This window comes from Sceloporus occidentalis, unplaced genomic scaffold (assembly GCF_023333645.1).
Source record: "Sceloporus occidentalis isolate IW3139 unplaced genomic scaffold, rSceOcc1.0.p SCAF_6, whole genome shotgun sequence".
Classification (NCBI taxonomy): domain Eukaryota; kingdom Metazoa; phylum Chordata; class Lepidosauria; order Squamata; family Phrynosomatidae; genus Sceloporus; species Sceloporus occidentalis.
In genome coordinates, this window is record NW_028316986.1 from 7,694,206 (window position 1) to 7,714,816 (window position 20,611).

The 20,611-nt window shown below is 42.9% G+C and overlaps 1 long non-coding RNA gene across 1 annotated transcript; it reads left to right on the forward strand.

Annotated features, from left to right (window-relative positions):
* Positions 1–738: 738 nt before the first annotated feature.
* On the forward strand, positions 739–12,663 carry LOC149310389 (uncharacterized). Its single transcript, XR_016281643.1, has 4 exons — positions 739–1,744; positions 5,327–5,453; positions 6,251–6,331; positions 12,455–12,663. It is a non-coding gene; the product is annotated as an uncharacterized LOC149310389 (long non-coding RNA).
* The last annotated feature ends 7,948 nt before the right edge of the window (positions 12,664–20,611 follow it).

Consider the following 20,611-nt stretch of genomic DNA (forward strand, 5'->3'; position numbering starts at 1 on the left):
TATCGCCTTCAAACTGGACTTGCCACTTCATTTCCTTACAAGAAAGATTTTGAATTTGAATTGTCCCTGGCTTTCCACTCCACCAAATACATCTGAGAAAGTAGACTTATGTCTATGAATGCTCATGCTGCCAATTTCTTTCTTTCAGTTAATCTCAAAGCTGCTACAAGATCTCTTCACATACAAGTATTCTTGGCAGGTTTTTCACAAATTTTGAAGACTTTCCCACAGAGGAAAGAAAATAGCTAAAATCATTTGTAGCTTCCTTTGATAACAAAATTAGCAAAGAACAAGGATCCCCTGCTCATTATGTAATTGACACCAAGTCAAGAACCTAGGAAATGAATGCCACAATTGATGTCTTATTCTTCAGTCCAAGAACCAGAATATGGCAAGCCTAGGAAAAAAAACTCTCCCAAAGGATATATCTTCTCCAAATTACTTTTTAAAAGGACCATAAAGGACTTCTATAGACAAAATCTCATAGTGAGGAGCTACTCCCCCACCCCCAGATCAAATCTCCACAACCTCAATTGACTTAATAGTGGCACTCATAAGACCATTCCAGGATTGATCTGAAACATGGAATGGAAGAATAAGCAGAGAGTGTTCCATGGTACATTGCTTTGGGAGCTCTGGTGGGCAAAGAAAGTGAAAAAGGGAGGGAGGGAGGGAGGGAGGGAGGCCTGAAAAGTTACATACAGGAGAAAATTAGAGATGTTAGTAAAATGCCTGCGTTCTGTTGTTTCTGCCCTTCAAAAGATGCTCTCCCACACCATCTTAACTAAGGGCAGAAACAACAGAATGCAGACATCTTACTAACATCTCTGATTTTCCTCCTGTTTGGTATGTAACCTCTGGCCTGATGAAGAAGCCGGTAGAGCTTTGAAAGCTTGCAACAAGTATATTGTACATTTCAGTTGGTCAATAAAGGCATCACTGTTTGGTGAATTTTTGTTTGAAATTTGCTAAATGGCCAACACGGCTACCTCTGAATGATTTTTTAAAATGTTTTAATTATATTGCAATTATTTTAATTTGTAAGCCACCGTGAATCCAAGACATAGTATAATAATAATAATAAACAGGAAATTGCAGGAGAATCTCACAAAAGCACAGTGTAAAGTCCCCCAAATTTCCATTCTTTCATTGTACACTTCCCGCAGCTGTTTTAAAACCTCCAGATAAATAAAGATTAGTAGATTGTATTTGGAATGTGCCAGCTGTCCCATGTGGAGATAAACATCCCAGCAGATGGAAAGCAATTGATGATTTGACAACAGCACCAGGATAAATAGAGAGGTGGCAATGCTGATGAAAGTATATGAAAATTGTAGGCAAGATCAAAGACAGAAAGAATAAAATAATCTTTGATGCTGTAATACGTCTGTGCTCTTATCAAGGATATAGATTCAAAGCCAATGGGACATTGTCTATGAGAAGACCATCTTGGTTTCACTACAAACTGATCACTAAATATACATAGAAGCACTGAGATCTTCCTGAAAGACATTGCTGCAGTTGCTAAAGTTATCGTTGTGACTCTTTATAGCAACAACAAATCTTACAACCATGAGATTCCTCTGCCTTCTTTTTGCAGTTGTGTTCTTTTGCAGGGGCCAAGCTGATGATTCAGGGCTGGATCAGGAGAAGCCACAAGGAGAGATTGTGGAAGCTTTGGCTAAGCTTCAGCTACAAGACAATCCTGTTCTAGTTGCAGTTGCTGAAACTGTGGAGGACCAAGGTAATTATGAAATATGAGAAACATTTTAAGCTTGTTAATTTTCTCCAGGGACAGAGGTGTATACTTTTGTCCTACTTAAAATTCAAAATTTTGTGATTGCTTTAAACCAGGAGAAATAGAGGTGGCAGAATCAGGAGAAATAATAAAAAAGTTGCCATCACCATAATTACAGATAGTGCAGTTTAATGGAAATTAAGAAACACTGCACATCATTACAGGCACTATCATCTTAGTCATCATAAGAAAAAAAATGCTAGTATCAATTCTGGTGTATGACTCAGTGAGCTTGCCCATGCCAAGATAGTAGTGTAACACTGAAAATTTCTAGCAGGACCTCTTACAGTTAGAGATGTTATTTTCCTCTTGATAATTCCACAGTAATTGTTTATCACATCTTCTGTGTCTCACCATTGTGGACAATACAGTGCACTCCTGCTTTACGTGGGGGATCCGTTCCAGACTCCCCCTCATAAAGCAAATTATGCATATGCTGGAGCCCCATTTAAATGAATTGGGCTCGTGCACGCAGCATTAGTCCCTATGGGATGTGCTGCCCCTTCCTCCCCGCGTGGCTTTCAGCTAAGAACACGGGCACACTGTACATTTTGGCAGGGCATGGGAGAAGTTCTTCTCTGTTGTGGCATCTTGGTTATGGAATATCCATCCTCACAGGCCCAGTTGGCATCAGCACTGGTGTCATACTGGCATCAATCATGACTTTTTTAAAGTAATGTTTTTGGGGCATAGTTGATTTTATCCACTTAGCAAATGTGCTATGGCCAGTATTATTTTAACTTGCTTTAATTTTAAATTCTTTGGTTTTGAGTGATAAATGATTTGATATATTTTTGGCTTTTCAAAAGTATTTCTATTAGTATTTATTGTCTTTGGTTGATTTTATTGCACCCAAACGTTCTCACGTATAATGTAAGATATAAATATTTTAGTTGTAGAGTGATCTTGTAGCACCTTTGAGACTAACTGAAAGAAAGAAATAGGCAGCATGAGCTTTCATAGACTTCAGTCTATTTACTCAGATGCATTTCTGTTTTAAAAATAATCTCTGAGGAAGTAGACTTTAGTCTATGAAAGCTCATGCTGCCAATTTCTTTCTTTCATTTAGTCACAAAGGTGCTACAAGATCTCTCCGATGGACCATAGCAACTCTGCCTCCCTGCCCTCCAAGTTCTGCCTGGTGGTGATAATGGAAAGAATATTTTAAAATATTGTATACACTCAACTATAAATTGACCTCTCTTATAAGTCGAGAACAAGTCTGGGGGCCAAAATTATAGATTTTGATATGACCTGTGGATAAGTTGAGGGTAAAATTTAGGGCATGTAAGAGAGCATCTAAAGGATGAAGCAAAGGCAAATAATGTCAAAAAATGTACAAAATTCCAGCAGGCGTAACTGTTTGTGCTCATCCTAAAGGTTGGATGGATGGGAGAGTGGAGGGGACGGGGTCAGTGTTTTCAGGACATATTACACACTAGTTTTTTTGTGGGTTTTTCAGGCTGTGTGGCCATGTTCCAGAAAAGTTTCTTCCTGACGTTTCACCAGCATCTGTGGCTGGCATCTTCAGAGAATGATTTGCCTGGAAAAGATTGGGTGTATATATACAAAGCATTCTCTGAAGATGCCAGTCACAGGGGCCATTCAGACTACGAAAAACCCAGTTTTCAACGCGATTCTTGCACGTGAAGTTCATACTCACCCTGAATCTCACACAAGCGAATCCGAGGCTTGCACACCCGTTCCGTGGTAAATGGCCCCTAGCGCGGTGTTTTTGAAATCGGCGCAAATACCATTTCTTTTGGAAAACCCTGGGTTCTGGGAATGAGAACTTGGCACCGATCATGATCGAGGCAAATTGAGGGAGGGATTTAGGTCAGAGGGTGGGCAAAGGGCAAGGCATTTCCTCCCCTCATCGGAGGGGAGGGGGAAGAGGAAAGAGCCCTGGGAAAAAGGGAGCAAGGGAAGGCATTCTTTACCGAAGGAGCCTCTTTTCCCTGCATCCCCTGCCCACAGCCCTCTGTCTCTGGGCATTCCTTCCTTTGCAAGAGGAAAAAGTTCAGGTCACGAACGGAGCTCACATCAGGCAACCCCACTTTTCAAATGAAAACAATTTTTTTTAGCAAATATGTGCATTGTTTGTGTTCCAGAGGCAGACAGAGCCAGGCTTGCAGTTTATATGCTTGGATCTCCTTGCTTACAGCAGAGGGGGAAGCTACAAATGTTGCAAACAATCAATGTTACATTTTTAAACATTTTTTTGAGCAAATATGCGCATTGTTTGTATTCCAGAGGCAGACAGAGCCAGGCTTGCATCTCCTCGCTTACAGCAGAGGGGGAAGCTACAAATGTTGCAAAAGACCTCACTTACAATCAATGTTACATTTTTTAACAATTTTTTTTGAGCAAATATGCGCATGATTTGTCTTCTTGAGCAGATACAGCAAGGGAAGCAAAGGGAAAGCTACAAATGTTGCTTTTAAAAGCATTAAAAAAAAGCATGACAATTCCATCCTTTGCCTGGGACTGGCGCAGATCTGACCCAAATGCCCACAGGTTTATAAAAAATTGACCCTGTGCCTGGCTCTTTAAAAAAAGGGAGGAGGGGGAGGACACTTTCCGATGCCCTGCAAAACGTCACCATGACGATCGCCTGATTGACAGTGGCCACCTCGCCAGCAGACACAGAATGCATTTGATTTCCAATTTGTAGTGGGCACTTGCTAACGGAGCGATTCGGGGGAGGGGCATCCGAATCAGCCCAGTTCCTTCCAGGTCTTTTATGCCAGTCTGAATGCGGCCACAGATGCTGGAGAAACGTCAGGAAGAAACTTTTCTGAAACATGGCCACACAGCCCGAAAACCCACAAAAAACTATGGATGCTGGCCATGAAAGCCTTAGACTTTATATGACACACTAGACTTTCACCAGGGGATGGTTCCTTTTTTCAATCTAAAAAGATTATCATACCAAATTCATTTCCACAACAATCACTCTTTTGGAAGATAACAGAATAATAGTGCTATAACCACCTATATTTTCACAGATTTGCACAATAGGGTTGTAATGATGACATAAAAATGAAAAAGAAAAGTTATTGCATTCTGCATCCATCCATGAATGTACTGTTATTACATTGTGATAGACCGTTTTGCACATGGGCCGTTTCGGCGCTAATGTGCATGTCTGAAAATCCCAAATCATGATGAGTCCTTCAAAACTCCAGTTTTTGAGGATTTACTTGCAATAGAGAGAAATAAAGCAAACTTATGTGTAGTCTACTTGGGAATCAAATGTAAAAGCAATGCATCTTCAGTTTTAAATTGGTGCATGATGCATTTTTTTTTTACAAAAAAAGAGGAACTGAGGGATTTGAGGGGCATTTTGGGTGGCTTTGGCATGTCAAGTGCTGTATGTGGCCCAAAGGCCATACTTTCACCAAACTGTTCTGAACACCCCTTCTCCCAAGTTCAACGTGATACAATTTCATCTCTAACTCATATTGATTCACTTTGACTTCTCTGTACCCTTTTCAGTACTGTAACCTGGACTTTTTCTTTGTGAAGGAGACTTTCAACTTCAGAGTGGCTTCAGCCAATGTAGGAGGAAACACGGCAGCTGCTACAGGGGTCTTTGCCCTCTTGAGACTATGAGCATTGGGAACTGCAACTTTTTTTATCGATGCTGTAAATGGTAAGAAACATTCTCCATGAAACTATTTTAAATTTGTTTGTTTGTGTTTATTATAAGCAAAGAATAAAAACAAAACAGGAGGCATGTTCATTTTGGGTCATGAGCCAGTACTCTTTGCCAATGTGCCTTTCCTGTAGGAGTTGTTGGACAAGAAACTACTTCAGGAAGTCATTTTCAGGCAGAGTTTGGGTGGCCATTTCTCAGGAATGTTTTATGTGTGCATTCCATATTAGCAGCAGGCTGGATTAGAGGGTCCTTGCAGCCCCTTCTATAGTAGAAGTCTATAATTTTCATCAGATGTGAAGTAGAGCATGTTTCATCTGTTCTTCTCCAAGTAGAGGATGTCCTCCTCAATGAGATTTCCTGTTCTCTTACATATTACATAGAAAGCACTCTGTTCATTCCAACATTATTATTTTCCTTTGACTTATTCATGTTGCAGACATTTATTTCAACCTTTTATATGACCTCGAGCCCAATTTCCTTTCCTCCTTGTAAAAAATGGGGAAGAAAATATGCTAGACCCATACATGTAGATGCATTGCATGTATTCAAATAAGATGAAGTATGTCAACGTGTCATTTAGCCAGGGAAGTTTTCATCACTCAGATTCTGAATTTTTGTGTTTATTTCTGAGAAAACCCATTTCTTCAATACTACTACTACTAATAATAATAATGAACTCAGTTCAAAATAATTCAAATTCTGATTTAGCAAACTAGAATGCTGCATTTTACTTCACAAAATTTGCTGCTGTAAATATATATATTTTTTTCTTTCCCCCTTTTCTTTAACAGAGAGAAGACATGTTGTGGATCATAAAGTTGTTCAATTGTTCTGTCATGAGAAATGTTCTGTCATCAGAAATGAGAAATTGGGTTAGTTTAGGCTTCACAGGATCTGTCATAGCTTAAATGTATAAAATGCTACCTGAACCATCTGTCTCCATTTTCATAAGAATGGTGATCAAAATAATAATAGTAAAAATAAGTTATTGCACTGCTGGGTTTTCAATATATGTATGTCCATATTCCTCCATAAAAATAAACCGATTTGTTTCATTTTATTCTAAGAAATTGTCGTCATCATCATCATCATCATCATCATCATCATCATCATCATCACACTTTCTGTTAAAAATATAATATAACATAAAGCAAATGGACAAAGATATATAATCAAATACATCCTACTCTGAGTAGGATGTACACGAAGTAAGACATCCTATCTGTATTTAGGCTTGGCTGCAGCCTACCAGTGATATTCAAAATGTAGTGAGGAAGATCATTTACATCTTCAACTCAAAGTGATACAAACTGAGGTGTCTGACACATTTTTAACTAGCAAAACCATTCATAGCTAACAAATCCCTTTGACTATATGGCATCTCTCCTCTTGATGCCTGTCTCGAGTCAGTAATGGGCTGGATGAGGGAAAACAGACTCAGCTTGAGTCCAGAGAAAATGGAAGTACTCGTGATAGGTTTCCCGGGCCCAGGAATGGAAATTTGTCCACCTGTCCTGAATGGGGTCACGCTTCCCCTGAAGGACTCAGTTTGCAGTCTGGGGGTGCTTCTGGACTCGTCGCTTCACCTTACATCTCAGGTGGATGCGACAGTCAGGAGCACTTGTTATCAGCTTCGGCTGATACGCCAGCTGAGACCCTACCTGGGCCGGGGGGACCTTGAAACGGTGGTACATGCTCTGGTAACCTCTCGGTTGGATTTCTGTAACGCGCTCTACATGGGGCAACCCTTGTACCAAACCCGGAAGCTTCAATTAGTGCAGAACATGGCAGCGAGGTTGGTCACTGGATCTTCCAGGAGCGGCCATATAACACCTGTTCTACAAGATCTTCACTGGCTGCCCATTCGCTTCTGGGCCCAATACAAGGTGTTGGTTATTACCTATAAAGCCCTAAATGGCTTGGGCCCAGGGTACTTGGAGGACTGCCTCTCCCCATATAATCCGCCCCGCACTCTCAGGTCGGCCGGGAAGCATTTGTTGAGAGTTCCACCTATGAAATACTCTATGACTGCACAAAGGGCATTTTCCAGCTCGGCCCCGCAGGTCTGGAACTCCATTCCTGGTGAGCTCCGCTCGGTCGCCTCCCTTGACTTGTTTAGGAAGAGGTTAAAAACCTTCCTCTTTCAACAGGCTTTCCCCTAGACAATGTAACATCTGCTCTCTCCCCGATATATTGTTGCTCCTGCACTTTATGCTAGCCACTGTTGTGTTGTTAATTTTGTAATGTTTTATCTGTTTTTAATCTGTTTTATTGTATTGCTGGGTTTTTACGTATGCTGTTTGTAAAATTTGCACATTCTTGCACTTGCTGTAATCCGCTTTGATCTGCAAAGGAAAAGCGGGATACAAACAAACATTTTATTATTTTATATCAGATATATTGGTTCCATTAGAGTGTTATTTGCTACTTCCCACTGGGGAGAAATATGGTGAAAGGAATATATTGGGCTTTTTTTCTTTTGTACGGAGAGCTAAAAAAAAAAAAGAGAAAGATAAATCTGAAGATAATGAGGGTGCTTCTTGATCTGTCGCTCCAGGTGACAAGTCAGGTAAATGGAACATAGTGCCTGTTATCAGCTTCGGCTGATATGCCAGCTGCACCCTTTCCTAGAAGTAAGGGACCTAGAAAGTATAGTACATTCACTGGTAACTTCACAACTCGATTTCTGCAATGTGCTTTACATTGGGCTACCCTTGTGCCTAGTCCGGAGATCTTCCGTATACCAGGGCTTTCGTTTGGAAGCAGGCCTGAGAGGGCGCTTGGGAGCGATACTGTGTATAGCCCTAGAAAGACCGGTATCCCAGATATCAGTCAGGGCATCAACTGAGTCACCGTCATTTCCAACCATGTGCCCCTCTAAGGCTTCCTGGAACCTTTTGGGTTCCATCAGCCTTTGAGGGTGGACCATTCTAATAGGTCCACCACCCCCGGGGGGGATCTGGGTAGAAGCCTTGATTTTTGCCACCACCAGGAAATGATCCGTCCATGACAGGGCGGAAATATTAGATATTTCCGCCCACGGATTTTCCGTATCCGTACAAAAGACCAGATTGAGTGTATTACCTGCAAAATGCATTGGACCCGAGACCAATTGGGACAGGCCCATGGCCGCCATGGTATCCATGAATTCCCGAGCCGCACCAGGTGGAATATAGTTGGCCGCGAAGGGGATGTTGAAGTCACCCAGGACAAGTAGCCTGGGTGTTTCCAGCATCAGCTCCGAGACCAACTGTGTCAGCTCGTTAAGGGAGTCTGTTAGCGCATGGGGTGGCCGATACACCAACAAAATCCCTAGACTGTCCCTGGCCTTCAGGGTCAAGTAAATACACTCAATGAAGGAAATTTGACAGATATGGTTCCTGGTGAGAGACAAGGTGTTCTTATGTACCAAGGCAACACCCCCCCGCCCACCTAACCTGGACTGGTCCTTCACTGTAAACCCGGCCGGGAGGGCCTGAGCCCACACAGCATCCCCCTCAGGCCCAAGCCAGGTTTCAGTAATGCAAGCCTGGTCACAATTACTATCTGCAAGCAGATCATGGACAATGTGGGTCTTGTTGTTAATGGACCTGGCATTGCACAGGAGCAAAGACAGGGTTTGTGGCACGGTTGGAATGGCCCTCAGGTCCTTTTGGTTAGGAGGGGGACAGGAAGGAGAGATAGATATTAGGCATCGATCTCACCTTCCTCTGTAACACAAGTCCACACTCCTACTGCCATACCTCCCCCTGCCCCACACCACCTCAATAGGAGCTCCGCTCATGCAAGAATTACCCTCTACCTCCCCAGCCGAAGCATTCCCCACATCCATATCCTCCCCCTCCCCTGCCGAACAGCAATAAGGACAGAGATATGGCACTGCAGTCATTCTCTGTCTGAGCGCTGGCATGGACACGATCCTCTTGCTCTTACACTGCTGCAAAGAGGCGCAGCTGCGCAGTTGCGGAGCTGCGAGAGTCCAAAATTCAGTCCGTGGGCGGCCTCCCCGGGCCGGTGCGCAGATGCGCACCTCCGACAACCCGGGAAGAACTGCCCAGCAGCAACGCAGCTCTCAGCAAGAGTCCGGTGGCAAGGGGAGGCATGACGGAGAAGGAGACCAGGCAGGCTGGCTTTGTACATGCCGCTGCCCCGACACGCCCCTCTCTCTGCCTTCCCCCCAGGTGTCCCAAATTCAGCTCACCAGGGCCGCCGCCGAGATGCTGAGGAGGTAGAGAGTCCAAAATTCAGTTCGTGGGCGGCCTCCCTGGGCCGGTGCGCAGATGCGCACCTCCAACCACCCAGGAAGAACCGCCCGGCAGCAGCGCAGCTCTCAGCAAGAGTCCGGTTGCAAGGGGAGGCATGACGGAGGAGGAGACCAGGCAGGCTGGCTTTCTACGTATGGGGCGTATATTCCCACTACAAGTTGTTTCCCTTCTAAAATATCAACTTCAATGCCAATATATCTTCCATCATTGTCTGAAAAAATGGTTTTAGCTTTGAATCTATTATTAACATAAATGACCACTCCTTTTTTCCTTTGAGTGCTTGCTGCTATGAATTCATTTCCCAGTCTAACAAACGAATATCTTTCTTGTTAATATGAGTTTCTTGTAAACTAATAACATCAAATCTTTGTTTGACTAAATAATGAAAGACTTTTTTGCGTTTCTGAAGGGAATTCATTCCCCTCACATTCCAGGATAATATTTTAATTTTCTGCATTTTATGTTTTGTTTTACTTTGTTATGCTTTCCTCTAGGCCTTTTTGACCCTCTTGATCCTCTTTTTCCCTTTCCTCTCCCTTTTCGTCCTCTTCTTTGTTTTCCTCCTCTTAGTGGAATAATTTTAACTTAGTGAAGCCCTGGAAGAGATTTTAAGAATTTCCACTCAGCTATGAATTTCATAGCTGAATATGTAATATCACCCAATCTTTGACTGCTTCCAATTAATCTCTGCTGCTTGCAGGTACCTTCTCAGCCTTACTATTTCCATTGAAAGCTCACTCTCTGAGAAAAAGATCAATTTTGGTCTTTAACTCTTCTTCAATATGGCAAATAGGAAATTTAATTTGAACACACTCAAACTTGGCTGCTATTTCCTTGATGCCTCAGGAGTTTAGAATGAAAGTCATTGATGCATTCAAGCATTGCCCTCTGATTTTCTTCCTGCAGAGTTAAGTCCAGAATTGCTTGCTCCCCTGACATTCCCTTCTTGAACTTGACTCTTCTCTTTACTGAAATTCCATATTCATCTGATTTTGAACATCTACTATGTTATGGCGCGTTTCATGCATAAAATGTCTTAGTCCCTCAAGCTTTGTCACTACTTTGTCAAGAGTTAAGCCTTTGCTCTGCCAAAAAAAGGGGAATCAGGGTGACAGGAGACAAAGGTGACAGGCTGCAAAAAAGAGGAATTGAGGTGACTAATGAGAACTGCAAAAGACAATTAGAGGGAGGGCAGGGAGGAACTGGAGAAAGTGATAGAGGAGGAGGAGGAGGAGGAGGAGGAGGAGGAGGAGGAAGGAGCTGAGGGAATGAAGGGGGCCATGGAGTTCAATCTATAATGGAGCAGGAGGAGGAGAAGGAAGAGGCAGGAGGAAGGGTCAATTCAGGCTAGGTCAGAGGGAGGCCACAGGACTGAGCAAGCCTCCCTCTCCCACCAGGCAGCCTTCCTTTTTAAAAAAAAAATTGAAATTATTTTTGGCAGCCTATGCACATGGTTTTTGCTTCAGGGAGGGTCAGAAGGAAGGAGGAGGAGGAGGACTGCCAAGGCAAATTGGGCTGCCGAGTCAAGAAGAAAGAGCCTCTCCCTCTTTATATTTTTTATTTTTGACAGTCTATGTGCATGATTTTTTGGGTGACATAGAATGTGTGTGTGTGCTTGTGCTACTTTCATTTCCTCTTGCTCTTGGAACTTAAGAGCCATTATTATTATTATTATTATTATTATTAGTGGATGCTACAATTAGAATTGCTACATTTCCCATTCATTTCCTCTTGCTCCTGGAACCTAAGGGCCTTTATTATTATTAATATTATTATTATTTGTGTGATGTGTGGATGCTACAATTAGAATGCCTGCACTACATTTCCATCTCATTTCTTCTTCATCCTGGAATTATTTGTTTAAAATGTGAATGCTACAATGCCAATTTTAAAAATGTTTCCCTTTCAATTTGGCAAAATGATAGTAATTGAATTCTTTTGCTTTTGCTACACACAAGATACACACCGGAGGTTTTTAAATTTGACAGCATCTGCCCACACTGCCCACTAGTTTTTTTTAAAAAGGAGGGGGACGCCCCCCCCCCCCATCTGCTTAGCCAATGGCTGCAAGAAACGTCACCTTTTACGAAAGCGGAACTAATTTGATTGACCGCAGAGGATTCTTCCTTTTAAACCGGGTAAAGAGCTGCAATGGCGTTCCGGGGTTAAATACCCCGATTAAGGTATTTCATAGTCAGCACTTGCTTCCAGAGACATTCAAGCGGAGGGCTCCCAATTTCACACAGTTCAGCGCAAATGTAGAGTCTGAATGGGGCCAAAGTCTCAATTGGTACTGGAAGTATCTTGAGACTTTGCAGGAGATGGGTGCAGGGCAAACAAAGGCGCTGGCAGTCATTTTCAGCTTCCCCCCTGAATGACGCTTCCCCCCTGAATAGTCTGAATGGGGCCGGTCTCATTTGGTACTGGAAGTATCTTGAGACTTTACAGGAGATGGGTGCAGGGCAAACAAAGGAGGCTCCCTGACCATGCGGGGGCAGACATTTTCAGCTTCCCCCCTGAATGACGGTACTAAGAAAGACTAAGGAATGGACACTGCTGGCAGACTGATTTGACAAAAAGCGGGAGATTGGAGCTGGAGAGGAGCTATACTTATTCCACAAAGAAAAAGGCAGTGTTATTTCACTTGTGTATTTAGGAGAGATCAAAGGGGTGTATTTCTAACATAATTTCAACATTGCATTTTCTTTCTATTTTCTATTTTTCATTTAGGACTTTAGGTTTGCAATAAGTACTGCAGAAATACTGAGCAGCACAGGCCAAAGAGTCCTGCACTGAGACCTCATGAGACGAACCTTTGGGATACTGCATGTGCATCCAATCTGATCTATACTTTTTGGGTCCCCATTATTTTGGAATCGGAATTTTGAAATCAGAAATACTCTCAAAAAACCCAAATTTTTCCCATCTACTGCTAAGAGAACAACACCTTTCTTTCTGAAAATTATATGTCTACATATTTTGCTTCATGAATAAAACTATTTAAAAATATTCTATAGAATTACCTTCAGGCTTTAGGCATGAGATGTATATGAAACTGAAATGAATTTTGAGTTTTGATTTGGGTCCCATCTCCAAGATATTTCATTTGGTGTTTGTGTGTGTGAGTGTGTGTGAGTGTGTTGTGTGCAACCAAGTTGTTTCTGACATGGGGTATTCTTGGCAAAATTTATTCAGATTAAATTTGCCATTGGCATCCTCTGAGGCTGAGAGAATGTGTCTTCACAAGGTCGCCCAGGGTTTCCTTGCCCAAACTAACAACTGAAACCTGGTCTCTAGAATCATAGTCCAGTGCTATAAGTATTACTCCATGCTGACTCATATCTCCTTAGCTACATATAGGCACTTGTAGGTATTCCAAAATAATAAAAATAACCATCTAAATTCCAGAACACTTCTTGGTCAAGCATTTTGGAAAAAGGAGACTCAACCTATCACTTGTTATACATTTGTGAGAAATATCAACAGAGTCTTAAAAGGCAACTAAATCCAGAAGCCTCTCTGATTGGTTGCGAGGCTGGGAAGGGGCAGAGCGTCCCGGTTTGGTGGAGGACGAATATGGCAACCCTAATTACCCCAAACAAATAGGGTTGAAATACCATGTCTCTGCGGTGGTTGGTTAGTGATATTTTCATCCTCATGTCTATTAACCAAAACACAAGCAATTCATCCTGATCAAATATTTTTATTTTTCATCCCATATAGGTAGGGCTGCCATAATTGTCCACTTTTACCAGGGACAAAATGTAGGACAAATTCAAGACCAAACTGTAGGGCAACTGCAGGACAAAACTCAGCTCAAAATGTAGGACATTTAAGGTCCACCATTTTTCTTCAATGTCCTACATTTTGGGCTGAGTTTTGTCCTGCAGTTGTCCTACAGTTTGGTCTTGAATTTGTTCCACATTTTGTCCCTGGTAAAAGTGGACAATTATGGCAACCCTACATATAGGTGATAATCTTCTGCATGAAACAGTAATTGCTGTTGAAGTAAATGGAAATGTTTTGTCTTTAACCCAATCTGCAAAAAGATAAAGATCAATTAAATCAGCAGATTCATAAGCAAACAATATTTCCTTCATATGTTATGTAGAAGAGAGTTTGGGAAAGTCATGTCAAGAAAATACAATGGTAGTTGTAGGATTAGTTTCAGAAAGGAAGACATTTTTACTCTGAGGCTTATATGAATGGCTCTTTCTCATAATAGCTAAAGAGGATCTCCAGATCTGCAGGGAATACACTTCCAATTGCCAACTGTCCATGAAAACCATGGAATGTTTGCTGCTTCTGACAACATGTCTCAATCATTTCCTGCTGGGAAAAGAAAGGGTTGCTAGGTGCCTAAAATGGCCAGAATTTCCTCCAAAATTCCCCAATGGCTATGGATAGAGAGAGCCAAGAAATTCCAAACTATCAGGAGATTTAGGAAGGCATGTAAGACCCATAAGGTCCTCTTGATCAGTCCAATATCACACCGTCAGGGCCCACTATTGTTTCTCCACTGTGGCTTGTAAAGTCCAAGAGATGCTTCACCCATGGGCAGATCCAAGCTGGACAGCAAATAATGCTGAATCATACGTCATCTTATTATTATTATTAACCTTTATTGATAAAGTGCTGTAAATTTACACAGCGCTGTACACAGACTCTTTTAATTAGGCGGTTCCCTGCTCTCAGGCTTACAATCCAAAAAGACATGACCCAAAAGGAGAAGGGAGTGGTGGAGGGGAGGGGGATGAGGGCCAGCAGTTCTTCTCTACCTCCGAGGCCTGGGCCAAGGCAGATGGACTGGAGGGAGGGCTTGGCTTCTTAATGGATGATCAAAAAGGAGAAGGGAATGACAGTAGCTCATATCAAGTGCATACTGGGATGATGTGTTTCCTTCACTCACTCCTTGCTGTACTTGCCCAATGTCACCCATATATTCTCCTATTAGTGTGCAAAACGGATTAATGAAGCCATTCCCAAAATATCCTAATCCTCTAGATAGGTGGAAAAGACCATATGAAAGAAGGAAGGAAGTGCTGGAGAATGTAGAGATGAGCTGTGTCCCATATGCACACCTGCAGAGTTGATGGACGGAGGCAGGATGCCTAGGAGAAGCTGTATGTGAAGAGTGAAGACTCTGAGCTGCACAGCAAATTTCCTTGCACACACAGGCTGCAACCTTGAGCCTCACAGCTTGTGGAAATGAATCTCCAGAAAGCGAGACTTCACTCAACACTAGGGCTTTTAATCTTTGTTGCCAACTTATTTACAAGCTATTGCCAAGCTATTCTGTCTTGAATACTCACAGCTATACAAACTAACAAAGTGCTTCTCCAACCGCCGACTATAACAACCCAACAACGGAGATAGTAACCCTCTCCCTTATATAGGTGGTCTTCCTGGAAGTCATGTGACAGCCATGCCACCAATGTAACCTGGCTGGTTTCATACCCTGTTGCATCAGATTATTACCCATGATGCACCTCATAATCCGACACTGAAACCATTGCACCATTGTGGCTTAGATAATGTGTATCTCAAATTTAGCACAGCATCATATAGTCATAGAATCATAGAGCTGGAAGAAATTACAAGGGCCATCCATTCCAACCCCCTGCCATGAAGGAACTCTCAATCAAAGCATCCTGGACAAACGGCCATCCAGTCTCTGTTTAAAGACCTCCAAAAAAAGAGACCCCACCACTCTCAGACAGTTTTCCACTGTCGAATATCCTTTACTGTCAGAAAGTTCTTCCCTATACATTACCATCCCTCAGACGTTTATCACTTACCTGACAGTGGAATACAGGCAGGGGCGGCTTGTCCATATAGGCGAACTAGGCAAGTGACCGCTTCGGGGGCCCAAAGCTGCAGGGGACACCAGAGAGAGAGAGAAAGAGAGAGAATGGCTTTAGCCTGAGGATCATAGAATCAGGTAAGCAGAGCAGCTAGCAGCCCTGCCAGCCTCCGAGTAGCAGGAGAGAGAGCTGCTTGCTGAGGCTGGAAGGGGGAAGAAGTTTGCTGCGCTTGACAACTCCTGGGCTGCATCCACACTGGAGAATTAACCCGGTTTGGAACTGCTTTAGCTCTTTCTGGCTCAAGGCTATGGAATTTTGGGAGTTGGAGTTTGTTGTGGAGTCCAGAGTGCCTCCCTTCTCCCTCCTTCCTTCCTTCCCTCTATCTTCTTTCCTTCCTCCCTCCCTTCTCTCCTTTTACTTCCTTCTTTCTTTCCTTCCTTCCTTCTTTCCTTCCTTCCCTCCCTCCCTCCCTCTTTCATTCCTCTTGTCCCTCCCTCCCTCCCTCCAACTTCCTTCTTGCCTGCCTGCCTGCCTGCTTTCCTCCCTCCCTCTTTCATCCTGTTCCTCCCTCCCTTCCCTTTATCACTTCCTTGTTTCCTACCTTCTCCCTTCCTTCCCACTTCCTTCACTCCATCCTTCTTCTCTTCCTTTCTTCCCTCCATCCCTCCCTCCCTCCTTCTTCTCTTCCTTCCTTCCTTCCTTCCTCCCTCCCTCCCTCCCTCTTTCATTCCTCCTGTCCCTCCCTCCCTCCAACTTCTTTCTTGCATGCCTGCCTGCCTGCCTGCCTTCCTCCCTCCCTCTTTCATCCTGTTCCTTCCTCCCTTCCCTTCATTACTTCCTTGTTTCCTACCTTCCCCCTTCCTTCACTCCATCCTTCTTCTCTTCGTTTCTTCCCTCCCTCCCTCCCTCCCTCCCTCCCTCCTTCTTCTCTTCCTTCCTTCCTTCCTTCTTTCCTTCCTTCCTAGCTCCCTCCTTCTTCTTTTCCTTCCCCCTTCCTTCCCCCTTCCTTCCTTCCCCCTTCCTTCCTTCCTTCCTTCCCTCCCTCCTTTTTCCCTCCCTCCCTCCCTTTTTCATCCTGTCGCTCCCTTCCCTCCCTTATTTACTTCCTTGTTCCCTACCTTCCCCCTTCCTTCCCTCCATCCTCAATAACTCCTTCTTCTTCCCAGACTTTGGCCCCATTCCTTCCCTATCCACCCACTTTTGCCTTCCTTCCCACTCACCCACCCTTTTCTCTGATTCCTAGACCCACTTTTTGTTGTTGTTGTTGTGTGTCCTGAAGTCCTTTCTGCCTCTCTCTCTTGGGGTTTCCATTGCAAGATTTGTTCAGAGGAGGCTTGCCATGGCCTTCCTATAAGGCTGAGAGAGTGTGATGCCTCCACCCAATGGGTTTCCATGGCCCAGCTGGGGTTTGAACCCAGAGTCATAGTCCAACGCTCAAACAACTATCCACACTGGCTCCAAGAATCCATTTTAAAAGCTTGGTCTTCTTCCCAGGGTGTCCAGATGTCTTCACCGCAAAGGAAGGCACCACAAAATGAAAGACAGTCAAGAAAAGGGGAGGACAGGACTCAAGAAAAGCTCAAAACACTCCTAGAAATGTAAATGCATGCTTCTTAGTCATGCTCAAAATAGAGGATGTTTTAGAATACCTCCTGGACAGAAGGTTGGAATGGAGGACATGTCCTGGAAGAAGAGGAGGTCTGCCCTGCCCTGAGGTGAACCTACCATTGCGTTTTCTTGGCAATATGAGTTCAGAAAAGTGTTGCCATGGCCTTCCTCTGAGGCTGAGAGAGTGTGATTTGCCTACTCTTGGTGGCTGTACCTACTATGTGTCTTTTCTTTCTCGCCCTAGAGCCATTCCCATCCTTTTTTCATAGGCTGCATCTACACTGCAGAAGTAATGCAGTTTGACACCGCTTTAACTGCTCTGGCTATGAAATCCTGGGATTTGGATTTTTGGAGGAGAATTTGCCTTCTCAGTCAGAGAGCAGTGGAGCCACAACAAACTACAAATCCCAGGGCTCCATAGCATGGAACCAGCAAGATGCTCAGATGAGCTCTTTTGCTGGGGTATATTTTACATTTCAGTCGTCTGTCCAGGAGGAATTTCAAAAATGTCCTCCCTTTTGAGCATCACTAAGAAGAATGAATTTATTTTTATATTAGGGGTTTCAGCTTTTACTTGGTCATGTCCTCCATTTTACTTGAAATTCGTACATTTTACAGAGGACAGAAATACTTTGCTGAAGGAATATATATCTTTCCACCTCTCATTACACATTCTTGATTATTGGGTTATCTTTTTGACTAGTAACATTCTTTCTCAATCTATATGTGTGTGACAGAGTCTGTTTGTGTGTTATGACGACAACAAGACTTCCTGAAAATGATTTGAAAAGGCAGATAAGATTCTACCTCAAAATCCTTTCCCAATTTCAATTTGGGCAAGAGCATCTGAAACAGTTAATTGTCCACAAAATCCATGATATGAACATTGTGCTCATTAGCTGACAAAGGCAGAGGAGTAGAAATCTTACCCTGTAAATTTAAAGCACCCTTCGTCTCCATCACACACCCCAACACATGTGGTAACATCTAATTTCTCTTTTGCACAAAACGCAGGGAATTCTTCACACTCTTTTGTATTCCTTGGTTCTCCAGGCCATGCTTTGCACGGTCCAGCACATTCTGTTCATATAATAAGAAAATCATACATTTGAGGTACACACTGAGGCTATAATGAGTTAGACATCCTCTATTCTACCAATCTAGGACTTTACCTATTGGTCAATATTCTTTACTTCCATCAGGGTTCGGTCTTTTAAAAAGCATGTCTATATAACCCACAGACCAGGACCTAGTTTTTTCCTGGGCTTCTTATACCAGCTATAGAGGTATTATAAACACATCTATGAACTCTCTCTTCATGACCATAGCTTCTGGCATTACATGTTGAGTGAATTTACAGAGGAGGTCAAGTTCAAACTGGGGGATTCCAGAACTGACCTCAAGCACCCTAATTTGGAAAGGGTTTCTGCTTTAATCCAACCATGAGGTCTATCCCAATACGAAGCTTCTTCTCCTTGTTGCGTTTCCAAACCCACATATAGTGTGAGGTACAATTCACCATGAATGGCATGGAAAAATACTACTCTACAATACGAGGGGTTCAAACTGATAACTAACAAGTGAAATTTTCTAACAAGAAGGCTATTACACTCCATTTATTTTTTACCTTTAGAGAATTACTGAAGTTAGAATTTCAGCATTCATTTTATTCATAATTTTGGGATCAGTCAAAACTTTGAACTACTTAATCAAGGTCTCATGCTTTGCGGCTAACAAAAGATACATTTCAAGTCCGTATTTTCAATGACATTTTAATTTCTAAGATTTCCATTTGGCCTTACCTCCAGAAAACAAGATCGTCCCTAAAAGGAGAAGAATGACAAGCTGGCCACTTGACATTTTGAAGATTGACTGGGATCTTGTGTTGGAAGACTGGATTGGAAGGTTCTGTATCATCTAACCACTTAATACCCAGCTATATAAGGGCTCTGGACTATACTGACACGTAAGCCCTTGGCATTATTGCCAAAGCAATATGCTCATGACCATGCTGTGCATAAAACACATCATGAAGCCTCACAGAGTGTGAAACAGAAGAAGTCCTGTACAGTACATTAACCTGGTACGCTCCCTGAGTTGAAATAATTGTTTCACATTGTTAAACAAAGAGTTGAAAGGAAGAGAAACAACACTAGGGGACTAATCATATGTACAAGAGCAAAGCTATGCAGTTGAGCACATTTCTCTCTGGCATCCTGACATCTACTAAATACACTCCTTGTTGCACAATTTCTGGGTTATTTGAAGCACCCAAGAACCCTTTTTCTCAAGGAGGAAGTTACTCAGAAGTTGACTGATAGGTTGGAAATAGACCCTTATCCCTGATCTCTTCAGTAATTCTGATCCCATGATGAAGTTTGCAGATGCTACTAAAAAAACGACCTATCATGAACTACCACTAGAAAGGCAAATTTAGGTGAATTTTGAATTCCTGAGGCTCCTTAAACATTGACCTTCTCTGTTTTAGAAAATGAGAAACCGTCTCCTTCAAATTACACTGCTGTATTTGTTTGCCTAAAATACCAACCAGTGACTTGATTTTTTTTTCCCTTTGGGGAAGAGGATTCCCATCTCCTTTGGCAGAGAACCAAATTCTGCCATGAAGTGTGTTCACTGACAAGTACGTAATTGACCAACAAAGATAAAATAAACTAGATGATGAATTACCCTACTCCATCCCATTCTCTACTTGAAGGTCCACACAAGGAACGTACTGAACCCTTTCAGTTCCTTGCTTATGCATTTCCTGCATATCTGCCTTACTGATGCATGAAACAGTTTGTAACAGACAGTTCAAAGCCCCAGCACTGATTCACTTTTAGGATAGGACAAATGGTGAGTAGGCCTGTATTCACCAGATAACATTTTAATAGCTGCCCCTATGGCCACTATCCTTAGGTTAGGTACCGATGGATGAGAAAGGGCAAGACACCCTCCCTTTGACTCCCCTGCCTCAGCTGCCAATGGTGGTGCCGACGGTGGTACTTCCTCCACCACTTTCACTGACAAGGCTCCAGTTGCTTCCTGCATCTTGATTCTCTACTCTAGAGAGCCTAAGAACATTAAAATAGGAGACAAGGAAGTGGGACTTTGAAAGGATAGTAGTGTTTTGAGCCTGTGCTTATCATGGCCATCCTGCTGCTGCCCCGTTACTGTAGTGCATCATTTCATTGATGGGCAAAACCAGTGACTGAGTTCTCAATCTCACTACTATAGGAGAGGTATTGTAGTGGGAAAAGGCTCTTCGGTTCCAGCATTTGCCCTCCTATTCACTATTCCAATGCAGGTTATTCCAATCCAGTGAGCTCAGAGCATATCATCTTGTTAATGCAGTGCACAGAACGCCATCATCTGAGCCCCAAGGGAGGCATTGAAACCAACTGCCACCTCTCTCCAAGGATGCCTAGTCAGAGGGTGAGCAAACCATCATCTGAGCCCTAAGGGACTAGGAGGC